The 14,681-nt window shown below is 35.5% G+C and overlaps 1 long non-coding RNA gene across 1 annotated transcript; it reads right to left on the reverse strand.

The window, feature by feature from the left end:
- Positions 1 to 1,531: 1,531 nt before the first annotated feature.
- Positions 1,532 to 10,561, reverse strand: LOC121110181. Its single transcript, XR_005858492.2, has 2 exons — positions 10,455 to 10,561; positions 1,532 to 9,066 (listed from the first exon to the last, which is right to left on the reverse strand). It is a non-coding gene; the product is annotated as an uncharacterized LOC121110181 (long non-coding RNA).
- Positions 10,562 to 14,681: the final 4,120 nt, after the last annotated feature.

Below are 14,681 nucleotides of genomic sequence, written 5' to 3' on the forward strand. Positions count from 1 at the left end.
AAAAAAGGATCCGGTGACCATTATCACATTAAAACTATAAAGATAGCTTTTAAGAACATATACATTCCACTGGAAGTATTACAGATCTTTAACAAGGACAAAGACATTGCTATCACTTGAATAGGCTGAGACAGCAAAATGCAGACAAGAAGACATTATGAAGTTTTTTTCTGCCAGCTAATTCTTTCCAGCTTTCTGCTTTCAGTGCTGGGTAGGTTGTATTGCATCATTCTCTCCTGCTTCTAATGTACTTGTTATACAAATTTCAGTTCTCATCTTCAATTTAACATAAGGGGAGTCTTTAAAGGAATTGTAATAGATCCCAGATGGTAAGACAGAAGACATGGCAATGTCTCCTGGCATCCACAGGTTTCTAAATTAATTCTAGGAGGTTTTCCCTTTGCTTCATGCTATTTAAGTTTTTCAGTTTTTCTGCTTCTTGAAGCCTATTAAAACTACATCTTTTCTAAGTTTCATTTAATCTTTGTTGAAATTATTAAATGTGCAGGAGTATATGACTGAATGAAGAGAAACATATGCAGCTTTTTGATACATTCATTCACCGTTAGAGGTTTTGGTTAGATGCATTTTTATCTGTTTATTTAGAGAGTAATTTATATATGGAAGTATTTGTATAGAGACATGGAGGTTTAGCATAATGTGCCCCTGCTCATATAATATCAAAATATCAATATTATTGATAATATCAATAATAAAAAATAATATCAAAATTTCCTCCAAAATTTTAAACTTATTCATTGCATTAGAAAAATGACTTGAGAATTTCCTGTTTAAATCTCTCAAAACTTCTGATGTCATGCCTATTTACCCCTTTGTGTAGAACAGAATCAGACAGACAGCAAGCGCTGTATATTGTATGCTCTTTTCATATTCTGTGCTTTTTGCATTAACATCCATAGCGCTGTCCTTCCCTCCATCTGACCTCTTCTCTTAATAGAAAAGAGAAACACACAAGAAATCATTCAGACACTGGAACTGTGTTAATCATGGCCATCTTCATTTCCTTTTAAGTTTTATCTCCATTCAAATGCTCAATCTCATTGTGCCTTTCTCACTGTAAGCTCATCTGGGTGAAAACCGCCTTTTTTTTTTTTTTTTTCTTTGACTGTACAGTAAGCAACACTAGAACTAGAACTGTCGCGATCTCCTTCCGGGAAGGAGTAGATTTTCCACAGTAGTCCTTACAAAACTGCACAAGTACCTTAATGACTTGGTCCATTGTTACGCATGCGACCTGCCGCCACCTCGCAGGCTCTTAACCGCAATACATCTTCCGTGCGCGACCTGCCGCCACCTCACAGGCTCTTCTCCGCGTCACGGGCACGCCGGGCAGCCACCCTCAGCAGACAGATCATGTCGGGGTCACCACTTGTTGCATGTAGTCTCCGTTCGCTCGTCCGGTGTTCGTCCTCTGTCCACATGTAGGGCTTACTGCTGGGCGAAACCGACCCTTTACCAGGTCGGGGCCAGATGCTCACCCAGACCCCAGGAGTAAGTGAGGCAAATGGCATTTATTGCTATAGGCTACGTGTTTAAATACAAGTGTTTCCTCCAATCACGAAGTTACACTTGGCACACACAGGTGGCATAACACACAGGTGGCATAGGAACCTGCACGCGTCACACCTCGTTTCCCTCGCTACGCCTACAACACACCTCGTTTCCCTCGCTACGCATACAACAGTTTTGAACTTTCAGATGTAGGAGAGATTCACTACATATATCAGCAAGAAAACAAAACTAATATTTGAGCATCTCTTCTTCATGGGAACTTCCTAAAGTTCCTTTCAAAAAAATGCTTTCTGACCTCTAATTTATACTAACATACAACTTAGAGATGCTGCATGGTATCTGTTTTGGTACATACTCAGATCAACAAATTCAACTGATAACATTTTTGAAGTGCAGTGCTCAGATACTTAAAAGGCTGCAAAAGGCTGAATTGGTCTCAGCTACCTTAAAGTGTGTGGTGATGTCAGGGAATGATTTCTGAAGCAAAACAGAAGTCCATCTTGTTGCCTCGATAGAAAATCAAATCATATGAAAAGAATCTGAAGCTTACAAGTGATACAGTAGATGGCTTGCAAATTGTATTAGACATATGGGAAGCACAAATCTCAAATTATCCTTTTCCCCAAATTTGTGTTAGCAGTATGAAACACAGTTAAGCACCAAAAAGTATGCACATATGTAAATATGTATATGATGGGTTAAAACTCAGATTATACTCCTATGGGAATAGAGAAAGATAAATCTTTCTAAAGACAAACATTTCCTGTCGTGTAAAATAACAATTTTTTTCACAAGATATTTGAAGAATTAAAATTGGAATTACTATGCAAAATCTAATCAATATAATTGCTTATTTCTGGATCATCTTTTGGGGGAAAAAAAGTTTTATTATAATTAAATATTGGTTTCACAAACTATGAGTTTCTTTTCTTGATTTTTATCAAGATAGCTATGTATGAGCAAACAGAGAGTTACAGCCAATTATCTTTTCTTTGAAGAACATATATTTGACTAAAACTGATTTTCTTAGGAAAGCAGTCATGATAATTTCCTAACGAGTATAAGATTAGATGAGTGGGCAGGCAAATGAGATATTTCTCTCTGACTAAGGAAGCAATCAATAAAACCTATTTTCTTCCTAAAATATTCACTTACAAAATTTAAATTGTCACTATGCCTTCTGGACTGAAGAGTCTCACAAATACCTAACACTAGCAACTGACTTTGTAGAAGTCTTCTCTGGTTTGAGCTTAATCTGTATTTAGAGACTGTGTACAGGGACCGCTGGTATGACAAGTACCAGTCTGGGAGATTCATTGAAATCAAACAGGAAACAATGTCTTTTATGAAGTGTAAATCATACAAAAAAACAAACAAACAAACAAAAACAATTACATTCATTCTAAAATGTGCCATGCAATCTTTTGCATAACAATCTAGTGATGAGAGCAGATGCATAGAAATTGGAAAGAATTAAAACCCCCTAAGTCACATGGATTGAGTAAATTGACCGACTCACAGGCTATCAAATCATTTAACTAGAATAGGACAGCCTTACATCTCTGTTCATGCCTAAGTTTTTTCATGAAAACTGTGTTTTCATGCTAGACACATCTTGGAAATATCTGTAGTGTAGCTTTGTGCCTTGGAAATATTTATGGTTCATGAGACTATCACATCAAGACCTATGTCAACTCCATCTAGACTAACAGTAGTCCTGCCCTTATGATCACCGAATTTTGAAAAACAAAAATCAGATGGCTGTTCTGAAATGGTACACAAGGTAGGCATGTATACAGGACTCAATCATGATTTTGAAAAATATTCAGTGATGAAGAATCTACTGCTTCTAATGGTTGTTTAAGTCTGGAGTTATAAATCTTCTTTATCTTTAGTATTTGAATTTATCTGGATTGAATTTCCAGTGCTTGATTCTTGTTACACGTTTCTCTTTTTCATTAATAAAGGCTCTAGCATTTTCTACCCAAGAAAGCATTTATGCACTGTAATTAGACCTGGCAGGTAAATTATTTTCTATCTCACAAATGCTTTTGTCATTTTGAAAAATTTAGGAGAATAATTTCACAGAAGAGCCTAAAGCATAAACAAAATACAACTGCACTTCACAATGTAAATAACAATATTAAAATATTTTAATAGATTTTAACTGCTGGATTTTTTAGATTTTTTTTAATGTTGAATGCTATAATGATATTTATAAATTTACCATTAAAAAAAAAACAAAAAACAAACAAAAAAAAACCTGATCAAACTATGTTAATTCTCTCAATATCAAGAGATTTCCTTCACCCTCAGAAGTATACTTGTAATTCTATTTATTCGTACCTTCTCTAAGATAACACTGTGGTTTTTGGTTTGTTTTTGTTACTGTTATGAAACTTGCTGTACATGTGCAAAATGACTTGCCTTCTAATACCTACTATGTCATCAACAAATAAAAGAGTTGAATTATTCTCTTTCTCATAGTATTAACTTTGGAGCTCATCTTGCCTTTTAGCCTGCTCGATCTCCTCCACCATTTTTTGGCTTATTAATTTCTAAATCCCTTTTATGATTTCTCCTTTGCACAAAGTAGACTTTCCATTTTATATCAGGAATAACATTACCAAAATTATGTTAGGATATCATGGCATATATGAAACTGGCTAGATGAAATTATGAAGATGACAGAACAACCTAAGTGATGGTAAGAAAACAGTTATGACTGCCATATTTCCCTTAGGTTTCTTATTTTTCTGTCATGTCTGTACAACACAGATATGTACAGTTTCACTTACGTGATTCAGTCATGCTCATAAACTTTCATTATATACGTATGTTCAGTGGAATATCACAGTTCTAATTCTCAAAGAAAACTAAATGAGAAAATGACCCCTTTATGCATATTTTGCTTGTATGATGTGATTAAAAAGATGAGACAAAAAATAACTCTCAGTTTCAAGGAAGTCTCAGTGAAAAAAAGTGAAAGAGCACAAGTTATAATGAAAGAAAAATAACATCTACAAGACAAGCAACAATGATGTGGGTGAATACAACAGCAAGAAGAACTAATCAGCAGTACATGTACGTAACAGTTCAAGTGACAGCACCAAAGCTGCCAGCTCAGATACCCGAGAGTTCTGCCAGGGAGCTACACGTATTTGCTGAGGAAAAAATGCCTGCACATTTTGACAACTCTGACTGCTGCAAAAGATAAGGAGGATAAGCACTATAATGAGCTGAGAATAGTACTTAGACTGCCCAAAAAAAGCAGTATAAGCTTTTTCATATTTTCAAATGACAGAAAAGTCTGGTGGGAAAACACAGTAACATGACTCTTTTGTTCCTTTTCCCTCTGTCTTGAGGAGTAAATTTGGCAATCACACTGTGGTTTTTCCTAGTAGATAATCACCATGAACATAGGTATGTTTGGGGCACGTAAGTGAAGTTTTACACTGAACATTTTTCTTCCTTTCGATCTAAATCGCAGCTGACCCTCCTTTACACAGCTAGTGATGTTTATTTTCCTTTGTTTTAGTGATACCAAAGTAAGACACACACAAATAAGTAAGAAAGTATCAGAATACATGTCACAAAGAAACAATACTCATGTGTCAGTACAAAAGTGACTTTTTCTTACTGTTAGTGTAATGAGCATTCTTCATCAAAAAAGTCAATATGCCATTTCTTTGTTGTTGGAATAATTTCCTAGTCAGTTCAACTCTCTGGACTCAATCCTGCAGCCAGTTCTTCATCCATTGAACAGTCCACCCATCAAATCCATATATTTCCAATTTGGAGAGAAGAATGTAATGGGGGTATCATGTAAAAGGCCTTACTGAAGACCAGATAGATGACATCAGTGTCTCTTCCCTTATACACAGATGCAGTGACACCATCATAAAAGGCCACCATGTTAGTCAAACAGGATTTGGCACTGGTGAAGCCATGCTGGTTCTCCTACTTCACCTCCTTGCCTTCCATGTATCTTAGTATAGCTTCCAGGAGGATCTGCTCTCTTTCCTGGTACAGAGGTGAGACTGATAGGACAGTAGTTCTCAGGATCATCCCTTTTACCCTTATTAAAAATGGGTATGATGCTGCCTTTTCTTCCAGTTACCAGGGTCTTCTCCTGATTGCCACAACTGTTCAAATATCACAAAGAGTGGCTTGGCAACTACATCAGCAAATTCTCTCAGGACTCTGGGATGCATCTCATTGGGACCCATAGACTTGTAGGTGATCAAGTTCCTCAGGTGGCCACAAACCTGATCTTCACTAGTTGGATTTATTAGCAGCTAGCAAATAAACTGGTAAAGGAGATACACTTCTGCATGACAGAAAAGAGCCAGGAGCTACTGTTACTTTAGGAAGCAGCAGAAGAAAACCTCAGATTGAGAGATACCACACTTAAAGGAACAAAAGCATAGAAGAAACCACCTGTGGGGAATACAGTGAAAATGAAAGGCGTCTGTTCCATGATATTTTCCTAAGCAACATAGCACTGCTGTCACTTCCTGTCCGTGAAGGGAGGGACTGGTGATAAGATTCACAAATCCCCCCAGTTAGATCAAGGTAAAACAATACTCAAGGTCCAGACACAATCAACTTTTTTAATGAGAATCTCTGTATTACAATTATCTTAAAAGTATTAGCACTCTTACAATTATATCTCTCTAAACTGCAAGGGTAAACTATGTGACTTTATAAGAAATCAAATAAGCCTCGCATTAATCACTTTATGAGAGAAAAAGAAAGAAAAGAGAGAGAGAGAGAGATGAGGGGAGAGAGAGCAAAACAGGCAAAGAAAGAGATCACCAGTCCAGGTTCCAGTGCTGGTCCAGCCAAAGGGGTGGTCCTTGGTTTGTGGGAGAACTCATCCAGAATTTTCAAAGTATCGAAATCTCAAAGCCCCCTAGAGGTTCTCTCAGGCCTCCTTCAATGCCTTCTAAATTTACAGGGTTCACTCTCTCAAGCTCATCTGTAAGTTTGCAACAAACAAGTTTGCAAAAAACAGTTTGGCAAAATCAGGTTGCAGTTTTGCAGACAAAATTTCTGCAGCAAAACAGGGAAGTTTTGGAGGGAACAAGCTCATCCTGTTTGCACAGAACTCCCCCTTCCAAACCAACTCTTTGGCCTTCAGTTTGATGTCATGGTGATTGTCCTATCTTGCAAGTGTTTGAGACAATTCTAGGCATATTACAGATGAGGCTTTTTTCTTTGGTCTGCTACACCTGAAAACTTTAGATTGTTAGAAGCATCAGGGGAGCTTGGTATGCTGACTCTAAGAGATACAGCACAGGCGGTGGAACGAGCTGTGAAACTTCTCGGTCAGGCTCCATGATAAGATCACAGGGGTGGGAACTTGGTGGTATTGTGGAACTGATAAACTGCATAGTAGTCATCCTGACTCAGCAGCTTTTCAATTTTTATTTGCACCAGTCACAACAAATATAGTTATGATTAGAGTCACTCGAGTTCTGTCTGAAAGTAAGAAAATTGTATAAAACTGGCTTAAAAAAAAAGAAGGAATACTGGGGAAGATACCACTGCAGTTGAGACAGGAGAACACCACTGACTTCTGGGACCAGTCAACGGGCTTAGCCTCTCTTTTCCCTACATAGGGACATCTATTGTGTAAGATTCACACACTCAGTTACATTGAGTCCTTTTCCTGTGAAACTTAGAAATCTCTGTAAAATCATTCCATAGTTTAATGTGTTTACAGTTGACTTTATTATTCACATTATTGATATTTGCACATGCTCTGTATACTGTGTATTTATCACCAGCAATTCATAAGAATCTGTAATCTGTTGCTCCAATAAAGAGCACTATTCTACAAGCTAGTCATAAAAGTTCTCATTAGGCACAGCCAAGCTCCTTAAGAGTTATTGTTCAAGTCCGTTAGAATGCGGTTAGATGAAGGTGCTCTGCACTATGAGTGAAACTGTAATTGTAATCATAAGAGTTCTCATTTGTGTGGCCATGTAATCTACTGTTGATTGTTGGTTATAGAAGTCCAGATAAGCACAAGTGGACCTGTAGTGCTGACGTGGGCATTAACACTTTAATGCGGCAGTCTCTCAAGACCTTGAAATTCTAGGTGAGGGCTGGGGGAACAAAATCCCTCCCACTATAAGAGAAGAGCAAAATTCCCCAGTGACTGGGAAAAGGGAAACATAATAATATATGTTTATAAAAGTGTAGAAAGGGAGACAGAGACCTGGACAAGCTTGAGAACGCCCATGTGAGTCTAATGAGCTTCAACAAAGCCAATTGCAAGGTACAACATCTGGGTCAAGGCAATCCCAGACATCTAAATAGATAGGGAGAACTCGGTGTGAGCAGTCCTCTGAGAAATACTTGGAGGTTCTGTATATGAGCCAACAGTGTGTGCTTGTAGGCCAGAAGGCTAACCATACTGTGGACTGTGTCAAAAGAGGAGTGACCAGTAAGGTAAGGGAGGTAACCATACCCCTCTACTCTGCCTTAGTGAGGGTCCCATCTAGAGTTCTGTGTCCAGGCTTTGGGCCCCCAGTTCTTACACTAAACAACTCTTATTGTTTAGTATACCCAGAATCTGGTATGGACATTGTTTACTAGCTAAATATTTCCAAACAAGTGTGTAATGTAATGCATGTACATAACAATATAGCTAAATAATAATAATAAAAAAGAGTCCAAGATATCTTACATTTTCCCTTGCAGACTTCTGGAGCAGAAATCTGACCAACTCACAGGGGAATTTTTAATATAAGGATCCGTATAAGGTTTTTATCAATGGCTATGATCAATCACTTTTTTTTTCAAAAAAAAAAAAAAAATCATATGTTTGAATAGAATGAATACCTGAACAATTAATGATTGTGCTGAACAGACTACTACTGTTGTCTACTATTACATAAGACTATGGTCTTTGCTGTCAAATGTCACACTTCTGTTTCTGTCCAGAGTCTTACAAAGAAATTAATATAGGATTTAAGTAATAAGAGATGTGACAAGAAACACAACTCTATCAAGAACTGTAATGTCAATGAATTATATGAGGATGCTGCTTCACAAGAATTATTTCTGGAAAGAATAAGGACATGAGAGAAAATAAAAATTTGGAAGACATTGACACATAATACAGGAAAAGTGAATAAACACAATTTTGTAGATACAGGAAAATCAAGAAAAACTCACAGTATCATACTTATTGGATATCTGCCACATCATATGGATTAATCATCATCAAAACTGAAAGAGTTTTTAGCTGTCACAAATTTGATGGTAAAAAGTTAATCAAGAAACATGAATAAATCACCATGTCATTTTTAATATTACTCTGGTTCTCATAGATCCAGGGTAGAAGTCCAAAAATGTTTATTTCTGATTACATATATACCAGTCAAATGTATTCTGGAAATGCTGCATTAATTTAGGTGGCAGCAGTGTGAATAATTCTTCTTAAGAAAGTGATCTGAGTATTGATGATGGCATTAACGAGAAAAAACTGTACAGCACCATTCAGTTCAGTGCAATGGGAACCTGGAAAAAAATAATAAAACCCAAATAAATAAAATTAAAGAATTACTTCTATATGTTTTGTGAGTATTTTGTGCTCTCTATAACACATTTTTGCATGCAGACATCAATACAAATTCTGATGGTTCAAGATGTTGCTTTCTGTATACTACCCCCTACCAGCATGCTAGCGTGTAGTTGATGCTCAGTAACTTCAGCACTGCTCTCTTCTAATTTTTTTGAGTATATAGCAGATTGTTTAAACCTATGACATAAGACAGAAATATTATAGCAATTACAAATCACTTCATTTACTTTATTATATACTGTTAAGAATTGAATAAACGTCTTACTACACCTAGTAGATCTACTGCTGCTTCTTTTTTGTTTATTTGTTTATGAAAAACAGTATTTGAGAAATATTTATCTGAGGAAATGTGAGAAGATATTCTAGTGCAATGGTGATGGAGCAGTTGACACTGGAAAGACGTATTCAAATATGACGGCAAATGGCAACAAATGATAGAACAGGTAACAGAGAAATTTTAAATAATAATATTAAGAAATCTGGTGACAGCTTATTTGATATCAACCTTAAGCAGCTAAGTTCCGTGAGACAGAAAAAAAGTCGTCCCGTGTTCCTTCATGATCTTTATTTATTTGAAAATTACTTCTTTTGGTGCAAGTAGTCAGGTAGGATTCATCCATACCTTTGGATGCAATCAACAAAATCCAGTGTTGGAATCTTAAAAACATAGATTTAAGGAACATTGTTGGGTGGTCTTTTACTGATATTTTCCCTGAAAATGGCAAGCATATATTTGAATATACACATTGGGATCTATTTAAATCTATTTACCTGAAATAAATGTTAACTGAATACAAGTTAATGAAAAAAAAACATGCTTTCAGTATCTGCTCTCTACTTTCCATTATTGTACTATTACATCTGCATGGAGAAGCAAAATGCCATTCTTCAGTACTCTAAGAGTATCTTTTTTTGCTGTCAAGATCAGTACTTGAATGTTCTAAATGACCCTCTAAAGGAACACTGTAGAAAAATATGCAAATTATTTTTATAACATGATTTGATTGTGCTTTATTGAAGTTTAGTGTTCTCTAATTCTTCTGTCACGGAGTTACCTAGATAGATCTGTGCCCGTGACAGGGGGGCAGTAGGCTTGCGGGCCCCCCTCCCCCCTGGCTTCCCGAGAAAAATGAAGCGGCGGCGACAATCTAAGAAGGAGAACTTATTTTACTAACTATGATGTTGGGATGCAAGATGACACAATACAATACAATCTAATTGGGAGTAAGGATAATAAACCTAATGAAATGAGGGAGAGAGCGAAAGAGCGATAGAGAGGGAGAGAGAGAGAGAGTGAGAGAGTTTCTGAAACCGAAAGCCTTACTTGATGAAGGCGCCCGGCTTGGAAAGCACACCCAAGCTTGGGAAAGCACTCCCGGCTTGGGAGCACACTCTCCTGGCAGCAAGCGAAAGTGAAGAAGAACCGCGCGCAACCAGATGACGTATCTTCCGTGATGTGTCTTCCTTCTCTGACCGTGAGGTCCTCTGGGATACGTAGTTCTTCTCTTTTGTCCATGATGTTATGATGTGGAATACCAATAGCGAAGTTACAAAACCATGACATCTTATGATTTAATTTTTTGTTTGTTTGATTAAATGCAGTGCTTAATTTTTTTCTAGAGAATATCTGTTTTTTTCTTGTACAACATCAAAATAGATGTTTTTATATTTTTAGTTTCTGGAAGGATACCAGAGCTATATGGGTACGTCCTGTCCTAGAGAAAAGTGAAAACCTGCTCTTTACTTGGTTACTTGTTAAATGGATGCAAGACATAGAGTATTCATATTCTGAATCTTCAGAAATATCTTGTTTTGGTGGGAAACCATTATTTTCTGGGAGATCATATTGATCAAGTCTCTGTTGGCTTAAGGGCCTGTTCCTGAACAAGCACTATCCTTTTGATAGATCAAAAAATCTGTTGATTGAATTTCAGCTATTTTTGGAAAAAAAGATGATATATTAGAGTGTATGTTTTATGGCTAACTTATTGAACCTATTTAGAACTATTTCTGATAGCTATGTCCACTCAAGAATTCTATATTAACGGAATCTACTGTCAGCAAAGACCATGATTTTAATCACAAAGCTCGATTATAAGACATTGACATACGCAATTGATTATATACATCGATTATGAATTATATACATACAAATTGTTTATATGTAAGACATAACATCCTACTGTTTTGAGTTACTGCATCCATGGCCAACAACCTTGTTTTTTATTTTAGTTTGACATTTTTCTTTTGAGGAAATGGCCAAAACACAAAGCAATATAAGAAAATATAATATTTATCCCTAACTTCAGTTTGTTAATCTGTGTTTCACTCTCCAGGCAGAGTGGTGATTAAGAGGCTAATAAAAAAAAAATCTAAATGTTTTAATTCAGCAAATACAGTGTAAGTTCGGTAATAATGTAATGAATGCACCAACTACCTCTGACATTCCGAAGTTAAAGTCACACTAATAGGTTTTCTGAATCAAAGCAACTTTGTGTCCTGCCTATGATTCTTTTACAAAAAGGAGTGAAAAAGAACATGTGGATATTATCAATATACTTTTAACTTTGTCTAGTTACTCAATATTCTTTCAAAGCACTATGTAATCTGTTATATCAAGATATTTTTTTATTGAAGTTCAGACATTCATAATTTGGGGCTAGCAAGCAGTCAATACTTACTTTGGATGGACAGAGAATTACAGATGGTTATGGGTTTTAAATACCATCTCCTTACAAGTTCATCTGGCTATAAAAGGAATTAAATTGGCTTTGGTAATGTTGATCTGCTCATTTCCCTGACCTTTTCAACATATTCTGTTTGGATTTAAGATGAAAAAAAGAAAAATTCATATGGATAATGAGAACTAGCATATTATGACATTTAATATCTGAAGAGAGAATAATATAAAAAGTTTGATGATAATTAAAGTCAAATTTATGTTCCTTTGCCCAAGTTCACCAGATTTTTAGGCCAACATTAAAAAATTGAAAAAAAAATTGAAAAATTGTATGCAAAACATATTTCTCATTGGATCGAGACAGTGTGTATTAAAAATATTATTATGGAATTAGAATTTGTATCTTTCATCTTCAATTGAGGGAAATATCTGCTCGTTTTTTAATTGCAGATATTAAATAAACAAACTGCTTGCATTTCCTAGGCCAGACAATTGTTATTTATTTAAGCTGATTAATTAGCCACTATGCATCTGAAATAAGAAGGCATAATACCTTATAATCAATGCAGTCATAAGCATACAAAATATATATGATAATGCTGATCTTTAAGCATGATTATATTCCCAGTTTTAAACAGGCTGTCAGATAATCTTGTCAGCTAAAAACTAATCAGTGACCACTTCACTTCAAGTTTTATAGCAAATAAACACAGAAAGGTCTCAAATGTTGCTAAAGTTAATGTTTTTACTTTACTTGCATGAATATTCATGAACATTGATTGTCAGTGTTCGGAAAGATCTATGAAGCTAGAAAATGTGTATGATGACCCTTGAGGATATATGTTCATAATGCAGACAACTGGATGAATTGTTTCAAGCTAGAACCACAGGAATCTGAAGATTTCAAGATGCTGTAGCCTAAAAATACTATAAAGATCACCACATCTTTATTTCACAATATGTATTTCACAATACAGTATATTGTATACATGTATTTCACAATACAGTATACCTTAAGAGTAAAATATATTATCTGTATTAGTGTCAATACAAAGACAAAAAGAAATGGAGACTTTGGAAATTTTGAACACCTACATAAAACAGAAACTGTGAAACAGAAGAGAGTGAAGCAAAGAAATCTATCAGTGATGGCTCTTCTACTTCCACTGACAAATTAATAATGAAATGTAGCAACGCACACTCATCTAATAGGAAGTTCCACTGGTCCCACAGAATGAAGTGTCTAGTATGCACAGTCAAAGTGTTGGTCATCTTTGAAAGATTTTTTGTTGTAACTTGTAGGATATCTATAATGATTTCTGTTGAAATAAAGTGGGATGGAAGTTATGAACTGTAAGCACAGATGAGAATAATAAGAACTCTTTGAAAGAGCTAGTACATATTAATTAACTTAATCTTTTATGAAGACAAGCAAATTCTATCATTTCAAATAAAGAAATTTCTTGCAAACTTTAGGTATGTTTTGATAATACAAATGTAGGTAGACAAATTTAAATTTATTTGTAGCTATCTTCACGTATCTTACTAGAATATTCATATTCATTTTTTTTAATCATAAGTGCAATAGTTTTGCAGAAGTAAAATGAAATAAGGATATCTACAAAAATCTTCTCTCCCCTCCCCCCTCCAAACTCCTCAATCTGAATAGATAAGAAAGGAGGAGCCAGAAGCCTACAGTATTCCATTCTTTAAGCTATAACTATCAAGGTTTTCTGTTAATGACATTTAAAGGATAAATCTTATGATGTTTCCAAATATAGGAATATTTTTATCATAACTTTCTAATTGCAGACTCCCACAGCTGCCTGTGATATCAGTGGAAGTTCTGAGCGCTCAGGATCTTTGAAAATCAGGATGCTAAATTTTAATTAAAAGACAGATGAAGAAGCATGGGGAAAGAAGAGGTATAAATATGGTTGTCCTGTTGGAGTTCTGTGACCTCTGAATCTTATCTTTCTAAACTATAGTTGTCTAGTTGCTACCTTGTTCTCTCTCCATTTCTTGTATCCACTCAGTCTCATATTCAACACATTTAAAAGAGCAAGATAATGCCTGTATTGTTCTCTGTTCTGGATTATACAGGGCACAGACAGTAATTCAGAGATGCTTACATTGCAAAAGTTTAAAAGCTGGTAAAAATTGCTGTTGCTATAATAGGCTTTTAAGAGAAGGTGTCTTTATACATACGATTCAGTATGATTATTTGATGAAATATGGTAGTTGCAAACAGTCACAAAGTCTTTCTAGGTAAAATCAGCCAGATGGCCTGAAATCATACAATTTCAGTCAATGAATAATTTGAAAGCTATGAAAAATTGAGAAGAAAGAAAAAAAATAAGAAGCAAAAAATAAATATATTTGAAAGAAGTCTAAGAAAACCTTGAGGCATTTGAAGACAACCATTACATATGGAAGACATTAGATATACTGAAGATAGATGATGCCAAATGAGCCAGGTATAAACCATAGCTACCTAAGTCCTAAAAGCCAAATAAACCACAGTTTGAGACCTGCTTAAACTTTTTGTTTTGCTGATTGTTATCTTTGGCAAAAACAATTGTTAAAATGGGATATTCTCTGCCTAAATTCTGTGCAACTACCACTAATGCTAAATAGTTCTTGTAGCAAATGAGAAGAAAAGGATAGAATGATGGGAAAATCCCGAATGCATAAAATAACATTTCTTGATTGTTCATTAGAATACGAGATGAGAGCTTCCTTGACATTCAAAACCACTAACTGGGATATAGAAATAATGATTGATCAATCTGTTCCTTTACATCCAATACCTCTAATTTCATCTTAATTTCATCATGAAAAAATTTCTGAGTGCTATGGTGAAGGGTGGTG

This window comes from Gallus gallus, chromosome 3 (assembly GCF_016699485.2).
Source record: "Gallus gallus isolate bGalGal1 chromosome 3, bGalGal1.mat.broiler.GRCg7b, whole genome shotgun sequence".
In the NCBI taxonomy this organism is placed as follows: domain Eukaryota; kingdom Metazoa; phylum Chordata; class Aves; order Galliformes; family Phasianidae; genus Gallus; species Gallus gallus.